Here is a 14,768-nt window from a genome sequence, read left to right on the forward strand (position 1 = left end):
GAGAATGGGGAGCTCTCACCTCGCCTGCTCCCCACTTTCTGCATAAGAGCAGTCTTCCCCAGATCTTTCCATGCTGGACCCTCGTTCAACTCTCTCTGCAGAGTAGGGCAGTGGTTCTCATCTCCACTTGCTTATCAGACTCACCAAAGCTTAAAAAAAGAGTTGCAGATGGAAGGCTACATCCGAAACCTCTTGACTCATCATTGTCAGAAGTGCAAATCTGTAACTCTGAGAAGCTTCTCAGGTGATTCTGATGCCCTGCTGCGGTCAGTGCAACACAAACTCCCATGTGCATCTGATTCACCTGGAGATGTTGTTAAAATGCAGATTCTGACCCAATAGGTCTGGGGCGGGGCTTGTGATACAACATTTCTGACAAGCTCCTGGGGTTAATGCTGGTCTGGGAACAAGCTTTAGGTGACAAAGGTAGAGAGTTAAGCTTCTCAACTTTGGGCACATCTTAGAATCCTCTGGGGATCCCAGGTGGCTCTAGTGGTAAAGAACCCGTATGCTGATGCAGGAGCCATAAGAGACACAGGTTCGATCCCTGGGTTGGGAAGATCCCCTAAAGGAGGGCGTGGCAACCCACTCCAGCATTCTTGCCTGGGAAATCCCATGGACAGAAGAACCATGTGGGCTACAGTCTATAGGGTTGCAAAGAGTTGGACATGACTCAAGCAACTTAGCATGCACACCCATTGTCCAGGCTGAACCCCCGACCAATCCCCTGAGTCATAGTATCTGAGTCATGTCTACACCTTCCCAGGTTATAACTGCATGAGCCCCGCTGAGAAGGGCTGGTCTGGGAGCTGTTTCCTGCCAGAGTGGGTCTGTGATTCTGCTCCTTATTCCCCATCCCAACCACTCTCCAGAATCCATTTCCCACCAGCTGGGCACTGCATTTTCTTTCCAGCCGGCTAGACAATACATATCATCACAGAAGAGCTCGAGGAAACGTATCTGTTTCTAAGATAACCAACAGCGACCTTACCAAAGCTGGTACGTTCAGTATATTCCCTGCACACAGAAAAGTAATTCCCAATTGTTGGTTAATGATTCCTTGGCTTCTCTCCTTCTCCAAGAGCAATCTGTGTTGCACACTTACACAACCACAGAGGCACGTGGTACAGAGACCCACCACATGTATGTGTGCATGCTCAGTTGCTTCAGTCGTATCCAACTCTCTGCAACTCCATGGACTGTAGCCCGCCAGGCTCCTCTGTCCATGAGATTCTCCAGGCAAGAATACTGGGGTGGGTTGCCATTTCCTACTCCAGGGAATCTTCCCAACGCAGGGATTGAACCCTCATCTCATGTCTCCTGCATTGGCAGGCGGGTTCTTTACCACTAGCACCATTTGGGAGGCCCACATGCATATGATGATCAATCGCTGTCCCTTCATCTTTGACATCCTGTCTTTTTCTATCCTCCCCCCCTCCATCCTTAAGAGGTCTAAAGAATTAGTGTCTGTTAGCTTCTCCAGTATTGTTGCCTGGAGAATTCCAGCCTGGCAGGCTATAGTCCACAAAGATTTGAACATGACTGAGTGATTGACACTTTCCCTACCTCTTCCACCTTCTTCCATCTTCTTTTGTACCTCTGGGCTTTTGTACCCTTCATGGCTCAGAATGCCCTTCCCACCTTGCTGGCATGATGGGGACCCTCTTGGCTTTCAGTTCACCCAGACCAGGATCAGCACTGCAGTTCTAGGCAATTCTTCTGCACTCTTCCAGCAGCCCATGAGTGTCTATTATCAGCCTTAGTCTCTTGGGCATTACTTGATTTTCTAATCAGTTTCACCCACTGGACGATGAGCTCCTTGAGAGCGGGGGTGGCTTGCTCACCTCTCAATCTGCATCATCTTGCACGCTGCTCAGAACACAGCAGAAGCTCCAACCATTTTTATTGAAAGAATCAATGGTTTCTCTATTTCTTTTTTTTTCTGGTTTCTCTATTGGATTGTATAAAATGTACAGAAATGGATCTGTTTCAGCAAGACTGGCATATTCGCTCGAACTGGTTCATACCCAACAAGAGTCTAATTGGACTGCCCAATCCTTCCAAAACCCTGCCAATCATTCTTTTGTGTGAATAGGCACAGGTGATTGGTTCTAATCAAAGTCATTAGGGTGGCTCTGGAATGATCCCGCTGCCATATGTAGATAATTACGGCAGAAGTTTAAATTTTGGGTGTTAGCCAATCTAAATGGCATTAGCATGAGGAATTAGCATAGAACAAAAGGAGAAGGATGGTTCGGTATTTGGACATAAATAATAACAGCTAGAGCTTATAGAGCATTTCCTATGTGCCTGGCACTCCCCTAAGTGGTTTACATGTATTAATTCATTTATTTAACATAACAGTGATGGGAGGAGAGAAGTACTGTTAGTGCCTCAGCTCTATAAGTGACACACGGAGACATTAGGAAACTTGGCCAAGATTATCTAGCTAATATTGGTAAGTGGAAGAGTCTCTACTGGGACCAGGTTGTCTAGCATCAGGCCTGTGTTATTCATGGGGATAGCAGATTTTTTTTTCTTTTATTTAGTTAAATATTTTTATTTATTTGCTGCATGTGGGCTTTCTCTAGTCGTAGTGAGCACGGGCTACCCTTTGTTGCAGTGTCCTGGCTTCTCATCGGGGTGGCTTCTCCTGTTGTTGAGCACAGGCTCCAGGGTGCATGGGCTAAATAGCTGTGGCACATGAGCTTAGCTGCCCTGAGGCATGTGGGATCTTCCTGGACCAGAGACCGAACCCATGTCCCCTGCTTTGGCAGGTGGACTCTTAACCACTGGACCACCAGGCAAGTCCCAAGTTTTTCTAAGATACAACTTGAATCAAATTTCTCAGTATGACTGTTAATATTCCCACATCATTCATGTGTTAGTAAGATATCTCACTTGCCCCCTGAAAGCAGAATGGACCATCAGGGGTCTCCATCTTATTAGAGTGAAAGTGTTAGCTGCTCAGCCGTGTCCGACTCTTTGCAACCCCATGGATGGTAGGCTGCCAGGCTCCTCTGTCGATGGGATTCTCCAGGCAAGAATACTGGAGTGGGTTGTCATTCCGTTCTCCAGGGGATCTTCCCGACCCAGGGATCAAACCCAGGTTTCCTGCATTACAGGCAGATTCTTTACCACTGAGTCACCTGGGAAACCCTAATTATCAATCCTCAAGTTTTAGGAATATAAAGTTTATTTTTTCTCTCTCTTTAAATACACACACACACATACACACAACCATCTCTAGGGAAATAAGAGACTTAGGAACCTTCTGTGGACAACTTATCTATAAACTCAAATTTACTCAGAATGAGAACAGTACAATTGCTCCCCTAGAATTTTATCTGTTTTTGGATGTAAGACTGGGGTAATAGGATCAGGAGTTTGACTGACAGTTTCTGAGTCTGAATTTCTCCTGTGAATGATACCACTCTTTGCCTCACTTGACTTTTAGGGGGCCAAGCAGGAACCTAGGGTCCCCTCCAGTCCCCTCCAGTCCCCTTCCTCCAGGAGGAAAATGAGAGTGCTGGGTCCTTTGCACACATTCAAGGACCTTTCTGTGAAATGAATCTGCCCTCATTCCTGGGTTTCTCACCGTTTATGTGTACCATTTCACTGGTGACCTCACATTTGAAAAAGCCAAGATTTGGCATTGATATTTCTGCATGGTCATTTCTTTCAAGATGGGCTCTCCCTAACATCTATAAACAAATGGGACCTGCTGTGCCCAGACCAGGTAGACACACTGCCTCTTCCTACCTCTGAGGTCAGTGGGAGAAACAGGGAGCTGATGATTTTCACCAGGTTCTCTACAGCAGACTCTTCTTCTGCCAAAGAAAAAAAAATCCAGCAAGGTAAGAACATCACAATAGCGTCTGTATTCTCAGTCCTCTTTCCGCCCCATGGGACTTAATTTTTAAAAATTAAAACATCAACTAAAGCATCAATGTCTCTAGAACAATGATTCTCAAAGTGTGGCCCCCATACCAGCAGCCTCAGCTTCACCTGGGAATTTGTTAGAAATGCAAGTCCTTGGGACTTCCTTATGGGTCCAGTGGTTAAGACTTCACCTTCCCATGCAGGGGGCGAGAGTTCAATCCCTAGTCAAGGAGCTAAGATCCTATATGCTTCATGGCCCAAAAACCCAAAACATAAAACAGAAGTGATATTGTAACACACTCAATAAAGACTTTTAAAATGGTCCATATCACACACACAGACAAAGGAACGCAAATTCTTGGCCTCTGCCCCACTGAATGGGAAACGCTGGGTGTGAGGATCAACAGTGTGTGCTCTAAAAAATGCTTGGGTGATTCCGATGCACTTTCAAGTTGGAGAGCCACTGTCATAAAGAATTAAGATATATAATGTTAAGATATGCTTCTTAATTGATGACCTTACCCAAGTAGATGGATGCAAAGAATCCGTCACTCAAGTATCAAGTCCTTAGAGCAGATCTCAGCGGGTGTTACCTAGAAATGGAGTTCTATACCAGGCGTGAAGCTTCCATCAAATTCTAAGGGGCTAGGCATTAACTGCTGGGGAACTGAAGCCATCCATTCATTACTAACCCCAGAAAAATACCTCCCCACTGTACAAACCATTATTTCCCCATTGATCAAGGCAGGTGGGATGTGGTTGGAGGCTGATGATTAATTCAGATGGTTCTGACTTGGAAGAGCTCAGCTGTCTTCCTCGCTCACAGCTGCCTTATTGAAGCTGTGATATTAAAACGGTGAAAATTTCTGAAAGCTAATTTAACCAACCGACTTTAATCACCCAGGGTGACAGGACATGCTGAGAAACTGTAAAGACCGGGGCTTCGGTCAATTTCGAATGTTATCGCTTTTGACGGGGGCCATTGCAAGACTCACAGAGCAAATGGAATGGGCTCACTGCAATCTTTCAAATTAGTTACAAAGATGAAAACATTAAAAAGCGGGAGTGATATTTTTTTTCTGAGCATAAAAATTTATCCTTTCAGAAATAATTAATTTGATAAAATTACTCATTAGACCCATGTATCATTGTGTCATTATAACTTCAGTGTCTAAAATAACTTTTAGCTTTTCTTTTCGAGGAAGCCAGTACAGCTTCTAAAAGTTATGTGCCTAATTAGGTCAGGTACTAAGTAACTTGCCTTTCCAATACAGTTCTATGGAGAATACTAGTTATAATTACCCTCTCTAAAAAAAGAAGGAAAGAAAGAAGAGGAGGGGGAGGAAGAAAGAAAGAAAGGAAGGAAGAACTGAACATGGGTTCAATGCAAGATTAGGATGGACATGTACACACTGCTATATTTAAAATGGATAACCAACAAGGACGCACTGTGTAGCACAGGGAACTCTGCTCAGTGTTATGTGGCAGCCCGGATAGGAGGGGAGTTTAAGAGAGAATGGATACATGTATATCTATGTATAGCCAAAGGGCTGAGTCTCTTTGCTGTCCACCTGAAACTGTCACAATATTGTTAATTGGTTATACTCCAATATAAAATAAAACATTTTTTAAAAAGCAAGTATTCCATCCATGTTGTACACATGAACTTTATAAACCAATACAATTTATTTTTACCTTAATAAATAAGTTTTAAAAAGATGAAATTGAAGGTCATCATGTTCACGGGATCCACAGTTCCAGGTTCATGGGTCTATTGTCCAGTGCTGTCTTTGTAAGTAACTGACATGTCGTGTCTGTTTGATAAAGTTAGTCGTTTGGGGAATATCAAACTCATCCATTGTGATAGTTGTGTCTAACTCTTTGCAATCCATGGACTGTAGTCCACCAGGCTCTTCTGTCCATGGGATTTCCTAAGCAAGAATACTAGAGTGAGTAGCCATCCCCTTCTCCAGGGCGTTGAATCCAGATCTTCTGCATTGCAGGCAGATTCTTTACAGTCTGAGCAACCAGGGAAGCCCCACATGGGTAACATCATAAAGAATCAGCAATTCAAGGCTCCCTTGGGGACACAACCACAGTTTACCTGGGTAGACTACTGGTGTGACCTAATATGTTGTTTCTGATACACAGATATTGGGTCATTTTCCTTTCTCTGAGTTCAGAGGCACCAAAAACGAAATGTTTCTATGTCACTGGAAACAGAGTGGTAAAAATTTACAAGGCTTCCAGAATTATTTGCATTGGTGGAGGAGTTCAGCTCTCCACCAACCCTCCCATTGGCAGCAGACACAAGCTGGGGGTTAAGACCGAGATGCCTTTCAGTCTCCCGGGAGTCTAAGAACCAGCCCGGATTCTTAGACCCCTCTTTAAATCAGCCTTGATGCTCTGAAGGTGCAATCCATAGGGCCCAGCTCCAGCAAGGAAGAGTAACTCAGGTTGGCTCAAACCTCCTCTGTGCAGTGTTAATGTCCCCAGTCGACAACCTGCAGAAGTCGGATGCGTTGATCCAATGCCCTGAAGCAGTATTAATCCTTGAACATCATGTTTTGCCAGCAGGTCCTTCACCTCTGTCTCCTTTTGTTCCCATAACAATTCTACAAGGTAGGTTCTACAACTTCCCTGGTGCTGATGCAGAAAAGGAAAGTTAAAGAGAATAAGTGCCTTTGCCCATCTTTGCCTGACGATTGCACTGCAGAGCTAGTATTTGAACTCAGTTAAGTTAGCAAGGTCTATCTAACTCTCCTTCCCTGGTCATTTTTATGAAAGTGGGTCAACCCAGTAAACTGCCCTCTGATAACCTGGCTGAGTGATAAGGTGGACATTCAGCGGGCAGATGCTGACTTTAGCATCTTCCCTGGCCCATCCCTTAGGTCCAGGATGCCCCAGGCATCCTCTATTCCACACTGATTGATTGGCTCCAGGAATAGTTTAGGAGGGAGTGGTTGTCAGAGTATGGTCTTTGGACCTACAGCATCCATACCACCTATAAACAACTTACATGAATATGTATAATTGAATCACTGCTATACACCTGAAACTAACACAGCATTCTTAATCAACTGTGCTCCAATATAAATTACAATAAATAAATTTTAAAAAAAGCAAATTATCAGCCCCGGCCCCAGAGCTACTGAATCAGAGACTCTGGTGGTGGCACCCAACAGGCTGGGTTTTAACACCTCCTCCGAGTGGTTCTCCTGCTTTGAGCAAGGTCTGAGAACCATTGGTCTAATGTATCCCTTCATACAGGCGAAAACAGAGGCTAAATTTGGTCTCCTTGGCCTCTCCATTTGCTCCCTCACTAATTTTCTGTCTTTCATGTATTTCAGAAATTTCTTAGATTGACTTTGAAACCTCTCATATTGGTTTTTGTTTTGCCAAAATCACTTCTACATCTCCATCTCTATTTCTGCTTTGCAAATAGGTTCATCATTTTTCTAGGTTTCACATATGTGCATTAATATATGCTATTTGTTTTTCTCTTCCTGACTTACCTCACCCTGTATGACAGGCTTTAGGTCCATCCACATCTCTGTATAGCACAGGGAACTCTAATCTATGCTCTTTGGTGACTTAAATGGGAAGAAATACCAAAAAAGGAGGAGGGGCTATGTGTATATGTATACATAGCTGATTCACTTTGCTGCACAGCAGAAAGTAATACAGCATCATAAAGCAACTGTACTCCAACGAAATTAAAAAAAAAAATCACTTCTAATTCACTAAGGCTATCACGGAACTCCCGGGCCCAACAGGGAGAACCTCTCCATCCTGCAGAAAAGGGTCTCTTTGGATTTTCCCCCACTTTGGATTTTCTTGTGGGTACCTAGAGATTTACTCACCACACACATGCACCTAGGATTCCAATATGTGTGTGTGTGTGTGTGTGCGTGTGCACGCATATGTGTGTGCTCAGTCATGTCCAACTCTTTGCTACTCCATGGACTGTAGCCTGCCAGGCTCCTCCATCCATGGAATTCTCCAGACCAGAATACTGGAGTGGGTTGCCATGCCCTCCTCCAGGGGATCTTCCTGACCCTTCCTGATCGAACCTACAACCCTTGTGTCTCCTACATTGACAGGCAGGTTTTTACCACTGAGCCACCTGGGAAACAGGATTCTAATGTGTGTGTTTAAATGGTCCCCAGACTTCCTAGGGTACAGTGACTCGAAAAACAAAACAAAACAAACAAAGCAAGAACTCTGCCTTTCCCCTCTGTTTTATCTAATGAGTGCCTAGCATTTTATAATTCCTTTTTGAAACGAGAACGTGATCTTCTTTTAGTTACCTTTTCCCTCTAAGGGATACTTGGAGAAGATAAGAAAATCTTGTCTCTGAATATGTGAGGCTGTTGCTTATTAACTGAAAGATGTAGTAGAAAAGATGAGTTTTGGAATCCAGGAAACTGAGTTTAAATGTCATTTCCACTTTACCAGCTTTGAAGCCTTGGGGAAAAAAATCAGTTAAAATCTCTGAACGTTCCTTTTTATTTTTAACATGGAGAAAATAATACCGCATAGGGCTGTGTGAGAATTACAAAGTATGAGAGTGAAGTGGTTGGCATGTCGTAGGTGTTAAATAAATAACAACGATGACTATTACCGTGGAGAATGAAATGGCTTTATTTCCTCAGGCGTAGAGGTTAAGGAAGCCACCTGATAAATGTGATGTATGTTCCTTAAGGACCAAATTGGTTCCATGGTAAGGAATATACATGTGATTTCTATATTAACACTCTATTAACATTAATATTCTATATTAAAATTCTGTTTACTCTCTCCGACATGTTTTTGAATTTTTAAGATAAAGCATGATTTCGGCGGAAATTTAGACTTGAATAAACTCACTTCATTGCTCTGTATTCTGGATGATCCACCAGCCCCACCCTTGTATATATTTTTTCTTATTTATTTTTATTGAAATATAGTTGATTTACAATGTCATTAATTTCTGTGGTACAGCAAAAGTGATTTGGTTTTGCTGATTTTGTTTGGATTTATTTCTTTATCTTGTCTGCAGTGCAATTTTTTTTTAATATATTTAAACTTTTTATTTTGTGCTGGGGTTAGCAGATTAGGGCATCCTTTTGATTCAGACAATAAAGAATCTACCTGCAATGCAGGAGACCCAGGTTCAGTCCCTGGGTTGGGAAGATCCCTTGGAGAAGGAAATGGCAATCCAGTCCAGTATTCTTGCCTACAGACTTCCATGGATAGAGAGCTTGGTGGGCTACAGTCCATGGGATCTCAAAGAGTGGGACACGACTGAGTGACTACACTGCTATAGCCGATTAACAAACAATGTAACAGTTTCAAGTGAATGGCAAAAGCACTCCGTCATACTTATACATGTATCCATTCTCCCCCCAAACTCCCCTTTTTAAAAAATATTCTTTTCATAATGGTTTATCATAGGATTTTCTTAAACTGGAGGATTTAAAATGCTTTACATTGTTGTGTTAGTTTCTGCTGTACAACAACATGAATCAGCCATATGTGTATATAGATCACCTCCCTCTGGAGCACCACCCCCCCACCCCACATGTATTGTATCTGTTCCCTTTACTCTTAGCCGTATTTCACAGGAATAATCTGGAAAGAACTGGGAAGCACAACTGTGCCGGGGGTGAAGGTAACAAGTAGGCAGATTATGTTTTAAGTGGATGTGACAATTAGAGGGGTCTGCATGCAGTGAGGAGCCTGCCAGAGATCTTGTGCAGGGGATTTTGCAAAGAGACAGGACTTAGCTTCCTGTCCCATCCTTCCCAACCACAAGAGCCTGGGGGCTTATGCTTCTCCGCACTCCCAGGTCTGCAGAGAGGTACTAGGGCACCTTTAAATGACTGAGAAGAATGAATGAATGAATGCACATGGCTTTTACAGCCCCAAGGTCACTCCCTCTTTCAGTATGCCATTCTACAACCTGTCATCACTGATCCCCCTAACTCCTGCCAGACTTTCAGTAACACTCCTTTTCAGCTGGGATTGTGTTAAGCTGAAAAACGGAAAACTTGGCTTAAAGCAAAAGGAGTCTGTTGACCTCACAAGCCAAGCAATTGGTTCTTTCCCTCATGGCTGCTCCAGGGCTGGAAAGTTTCAGCTGTCGCATTCCAAGGATAGAAAAGTGAAGACAGAGGAGAGGAGGACCACAAGAAACCTGCCTCTGTAGCACTTCTCTATTGCAGCTAAGAAGCCATGCCCACAGTGGGCGTGGACAACAGCCATGTGTTAATATGTAACTGACATCCATGCGGGAGGCATTTGGGGGCGGCTCAACCAGACGGTTTGTTTGTTGGTGGGGTTTTCTCACGTGTCCGCGGTTGGTTGTGGTCAGTGGGGTGGATCAGTTTCTGTGGATGGGGCGTCTGCCCATGTGTCTAGCATGATGCTGCAGCCTCACCTGGGCTGGTTCTGGCTGCAGAACCAGCATACAGGGCGTACAGGGCAGGCTGGAGAAAGGAGGCCATCGTCTACCGCAGACTCATTAGCCAAAGTTGAGCTGACCAAGTGAGGGCCTGGCTTTGCCTTCCTCCCTCCCCTCTTCTTCTTCCTCCTCCTCCGTCTTCTCTTTCATTTTTACAAGCTTTACCAGACGGTATACTAGAGACTGGCCAGGGAAAAGTTTGCAGGGAAAGAGTATTGGGATAAATCACTTTGCAGCACCCACCCTATCATTTAACCCTCATCTTTGACTTTGCTAATAAACTTCTTGAACCAGCATCCCCATTAGACTGTCAGAGACCTCAGTTCCAACGCACTCCTATCAGCATATCCCTAGACACACTCATTTATACCCAAGCAGCCTTTGAAATGGCATTGGGGTCCCACTGCAGTGCTGGAGCAGGGTGAGTGATACAGAAAACATGCCTCTTTTCTTTCCCTGCCCCTCCCTGCCATTGAAACGCCAGTCAGTGCAAACTCTTGCAAAGCAACAGAGAATGGAAGGGCCGCCTTGGCTCCCTGCTAGTTTATTAGCTCAGGAACACACACTCAGAGAAAGTATGAAGCAGACTTTCAAATACCCGCATATAGTAATAACGCTCCCTATGGATTCTTATTTGAAAGCTGAACAATTTGTAAGTGGCATGTAGGTAAATATCAGTCTGGAGGCAGAAATGTGCTGGCTACATTGGTGTTCCAAGAGCTATATATACCCCAAAGATGAAGAAGGTTATTATCCACAAAAGGAAAAAAAATGATGGATCGACTCAGGTTCTCAAGTTCATGAAATAATAATGAACATTTATTGAGCACTTACTACATGCCTGGTAATATGCAAACCATGTTATATAATCTCATTTAACCCTCAAACCATTTAAGAAAGTAGGAAATAGCTCCATTTCACAGATGGTGAGACTGAGGCACAGAGAGTTTAGATGTCTTCTCCAAGATCAGGGATTGGAGAATCAGGGTGCAAATTCACCTGCATCTAGCCTCAAGCCCTGGCTCCTGGCTATTAGAACACTCTGCGTTCTGTTTATTTATCAGCCATGGAGCAAAAGTAATTATGAGTAAGCCTAGAAAATAATTTACGCTTTGTAGGTTTCAGCTGACAGTCTTGACTGACTGAGAGCCAAAATGATTAAAACTCAAATGAACGTGCAGTTACTCATGGATTCTAATGACCATTGTGTTGTTGAATGAAGCAGAATATATTAAGTCAGAGAATTATTGATAGTTTTAAAAGGTGTAAACAAGAGCCTTATTAATGAAGTTGTTCACTAGCTATGTCATTTATATACATTAAACCACACTTAACAGGCCTGGGTTTTATTGTTGGCTTTGTGATTGTTGTTTATTGTTTGATTTTTTGTGCTATAGGATTTTGGTATGATCCAAGAGATTCGTGTTTCCCAAACTATGGTCCACAGAATATTAGCTCTGTTCTATGTTTGTACGGGTTCTATGAATCAAATACAGTTGTAAAATGTAGGACTCACTAACATTTAAAGTTTGTTTCCTGCAAGGTTTATTATAAAGGTTCTTTTGCATATTGTCATCTGCATGTTGTGGGTTTCCAAGAGAGCAGTACAGTCCGCTTTGTTGGTCTTACTGCATGATGAGAAATCCTGACTATTTAATTGCTAGTTAACCTGGTCTCATTGTGGATGAACAGAGTTCATAGTGTCAGCTCAACTGTCTAGATCGCCAGTTCCACTGGTGAATATCATAATATTTCATGTGTTTTGAGATTATTTGCTTCTCATTCTCCTAAAAATGATTTTCATTTTTAAATTTTATTTTAAAATATTTATTTTTTATTTAGTTAGTTGGCTGCACTGAGTCTTAGTTGGGTCACACAGTTCTAGTTCCCTGACCAGGGACTGAACCCAGACCCCTCTGCATTGGGAGTGCAGAGTTTTAGCCACTGAACCATCAGGGAAGTCCCAAAGTGATTTTCATTTTCAGTGAACATTACTTTGCTTTTAAATATTTAGGACTCCTCATGTTTATTTACCTAAAGACCAATAAAAATGGCATGTATGTGTCGACTTTTAAAACATCAAAGAAAATATTCATTATACTGTTTATGTTTATTGATTATGTACAAATATAAGATGTACCTTCACTTGGGTATTATTTTGTATTTCTGGTGCTAAATTCAAGAAAGACATGAGTAAACTGAATTGTGGGAGGAAACTAACATTTTTGAAAGTCACTTTTATGTCTGACTTAATCCTTTCAAAACCCTTTGAGGTTTTTTCAAATGCAAAGCCTGCATCTCACATACATCAAACTATTTAACTTCACACAGCAAGCAAATCACTTAGGGTTTGAATCCAAACCTATGTGACTCCAAAACTTACATTCTATTTATTACAAAAAACAAAGCAAAAGGATTTAAAATAAAATGATAGAAAAGCTACCATTTGAAAAGAGATCTGATTGGCAAACTAATAATAATAGTAATGGCAACAGCTGTATTACTTCCTTGTGACAGAATAGGCTAAAAGGGATTGTAATCAATTTTTGTTGTGGGCTTCCCTGGTAGCTCAGTTGGTAAAGAATCTGCCTGCAGTGCAGAAAAACCCAGTTTGATTCCTGGGTGGGAAAGATCCCCTGGAAAAGGGAGAGGCTACCCACTCCAGTATTCCTAGTCTTTCCCGGTGGCTCAATTGGCAAAGAATCCACCTGCAGTGTGAGAGACCTGGGTTCGATCCCTGGGTTCGATCCCTGGGTTGGGAAGATCCCCTGGAGAAGGGAATGGCTACCCACTCCAGTATGCTGGCCTGGAGAATTCCAATGGACTGTATAGTCCATGAGGTTGCAAAGAGTCAGACACAGCTGAGGGACTTTCACTTTCAAACCAAGAAAAGTGACTAAGAAACCAATCTATTCTGTTCACGAGACTTGAAAATTAGAGAATAGCCCTGAAAGCTTGACAAGGGTTATTTTCTGAAAGGTCAAACTACTAATTCACAAAATAGGTGATAAAATTATTAACTCTATTACCACTAAGAGATGGTTTATTCTAAGAACGTAGATAGGCTGAAGGAGTAAATGGATGCGTTAGTGAGTGATTTTTGTTTGGGGCTTCTGATTGCAAGACTATGTAAGACAGTGATGCTCAGGCAGATCGTGCCCTTGGGTACCACCCGGTGGCCAGCTAGACAGTCTGTTCAGTAAAATGGCACCTTGTAGATTCACCTCGGGGTGTTGGCAAAAATCGTTAAGACTCTCTGGGACAGCTCTGGCCTTTCATAGATGGGGGACCAGTTCGGAGAATAACCTTCACTTCTATTAGGGCTCAGCTAAGATGTTTCAGATCCTCTTCTAAGCAAAGTCACTGCTGGCATTTTGGTCATGGTAGAAGCAGAGCTTCTAGAAACTGAGCTAGAGTGTGGGTCTTTCCTTCAATTTATTTTTAATTGGAAGATAATTGCTTTACAGTATTATGTTGGCTTCTGCCATACAACAATGTGAATCATCCATAAGTATACATATATCCCCGCCCTCTGGGGCTCCCACCCCTCTAGGCTGTCACAGAGCACCAGGCTGAGCCCCCTGCACATACAGCAGCCTCCCACTGGCTATCTGGTTTGCTTATGGTAATGTATATATGTCGATGCTGCTCTCTCAGTTCATCCCACCCTCTCCCTCCTTTGCTGTGTCCAAAGTCTATTCTCTGCCTCTCTACTCCTGCCCTGCAAATAGGTTCATCTGTACCGTTTTTCTAGATGCCTTATATATGTGTTAATATACGAAACTTGTTTTTCTCTTTATGACTTACTTCACTCTGTATAATAAGCTCTAGGTTCATCCGCCTCCCTAGAACTGCCTCAAATGTGTTCTTTTTTAGGGATGAGTAATATTCCATTGTATATCTGTACCGTGATTTCTTTATCCATTCCTTAGAGTCTACATCTTTAAGAAGTAAACTGATGAACAGATCAGAGGTCAGAATGTATGCTTCTATCTGAATAAATTAATCATCTATTATTATCATCAGGGAAGAGATCCAGGAATTAGCTTGGTCCATTTTCAGGAAAGGGCAGCAAAGAGAGGTATTCAAGAAATGTACATTAGCCTGTCTTGTGAACAGGTGTGCGTGTGCAATACAGGCCATATGTGCCCCTCCTTAACCCTTGAACTTCAGGATGTTAAAAATAGGACCTTCAGAATGTTCAAAGTAGGACCAAATATGTCCAAAATATCACCACAAAAAAACAAAAATGTGAAATGTAAGTCATGGTTCTCCGTGATCTGTAATAGGGCAGATTTTTTTCTTTTAAGTCATTATCAACAGAGGAAATGTCCACATCCTGGCGTCCAAATCATGAAGGCATGTCGCACCATCTCTGTTACCCTACTTGGCTGGAATTTTCTCTCTCAGTGTCATACAGGGTATGACATTGTATCTTGGT

General features: G+C 42.7%; 1 protein-coding gene and 1 long non-coding RNA gene across 5 annotated transcripts in view; one reads left to right on the plus strand and one right to left on the minus strand.

Moving 5' to 3' along the window:
• The window catches only part of SHISA6 (shisa family member 6), a 262,209-nt gene that overhangs the window by 144,629 nt on the left and 102,812 nt on the right, over positions 1 to 14,768 (plus strand). The window lies entirely within an intron of this gene.
• Positions 1 to 14,768, minus strand: part of LOC109574558 (uncharacterized) — a 148,991-nt gene that overhangs the window by 10,015 nt on the left and 124,208 nt on the right. Inside the window, exon 2 of the long non-coding RNA XR_002183107.2 lies at positions 3,763 to 3,830. This is a non-coding gene — a long non-coding RNA (uncharacterized lncRNA). The remainder of the gene's footprint in view (positions 1 to 3,762; positions 3,831 to 14,768) is intronic.

The sequence above is a fragment of the Bos indicus genome, chromosome 19 (assembly GCF_029378745.1).
Source record: "Bos indicus isolate NIAB-ARS_2022 breed Sahiwal x Tharparkar chromosome 19, NIAB-ARS_B.indTharparkar_mat_pri_1.0, whole genome shotgun sequence".
NCBI classification, from domain to species: domain Eukaryota; kingdom Metazoa; phylum Chordata; class Mammalia; order Artiodactyla; family Bovidae; genus Bos; species Bos indicus.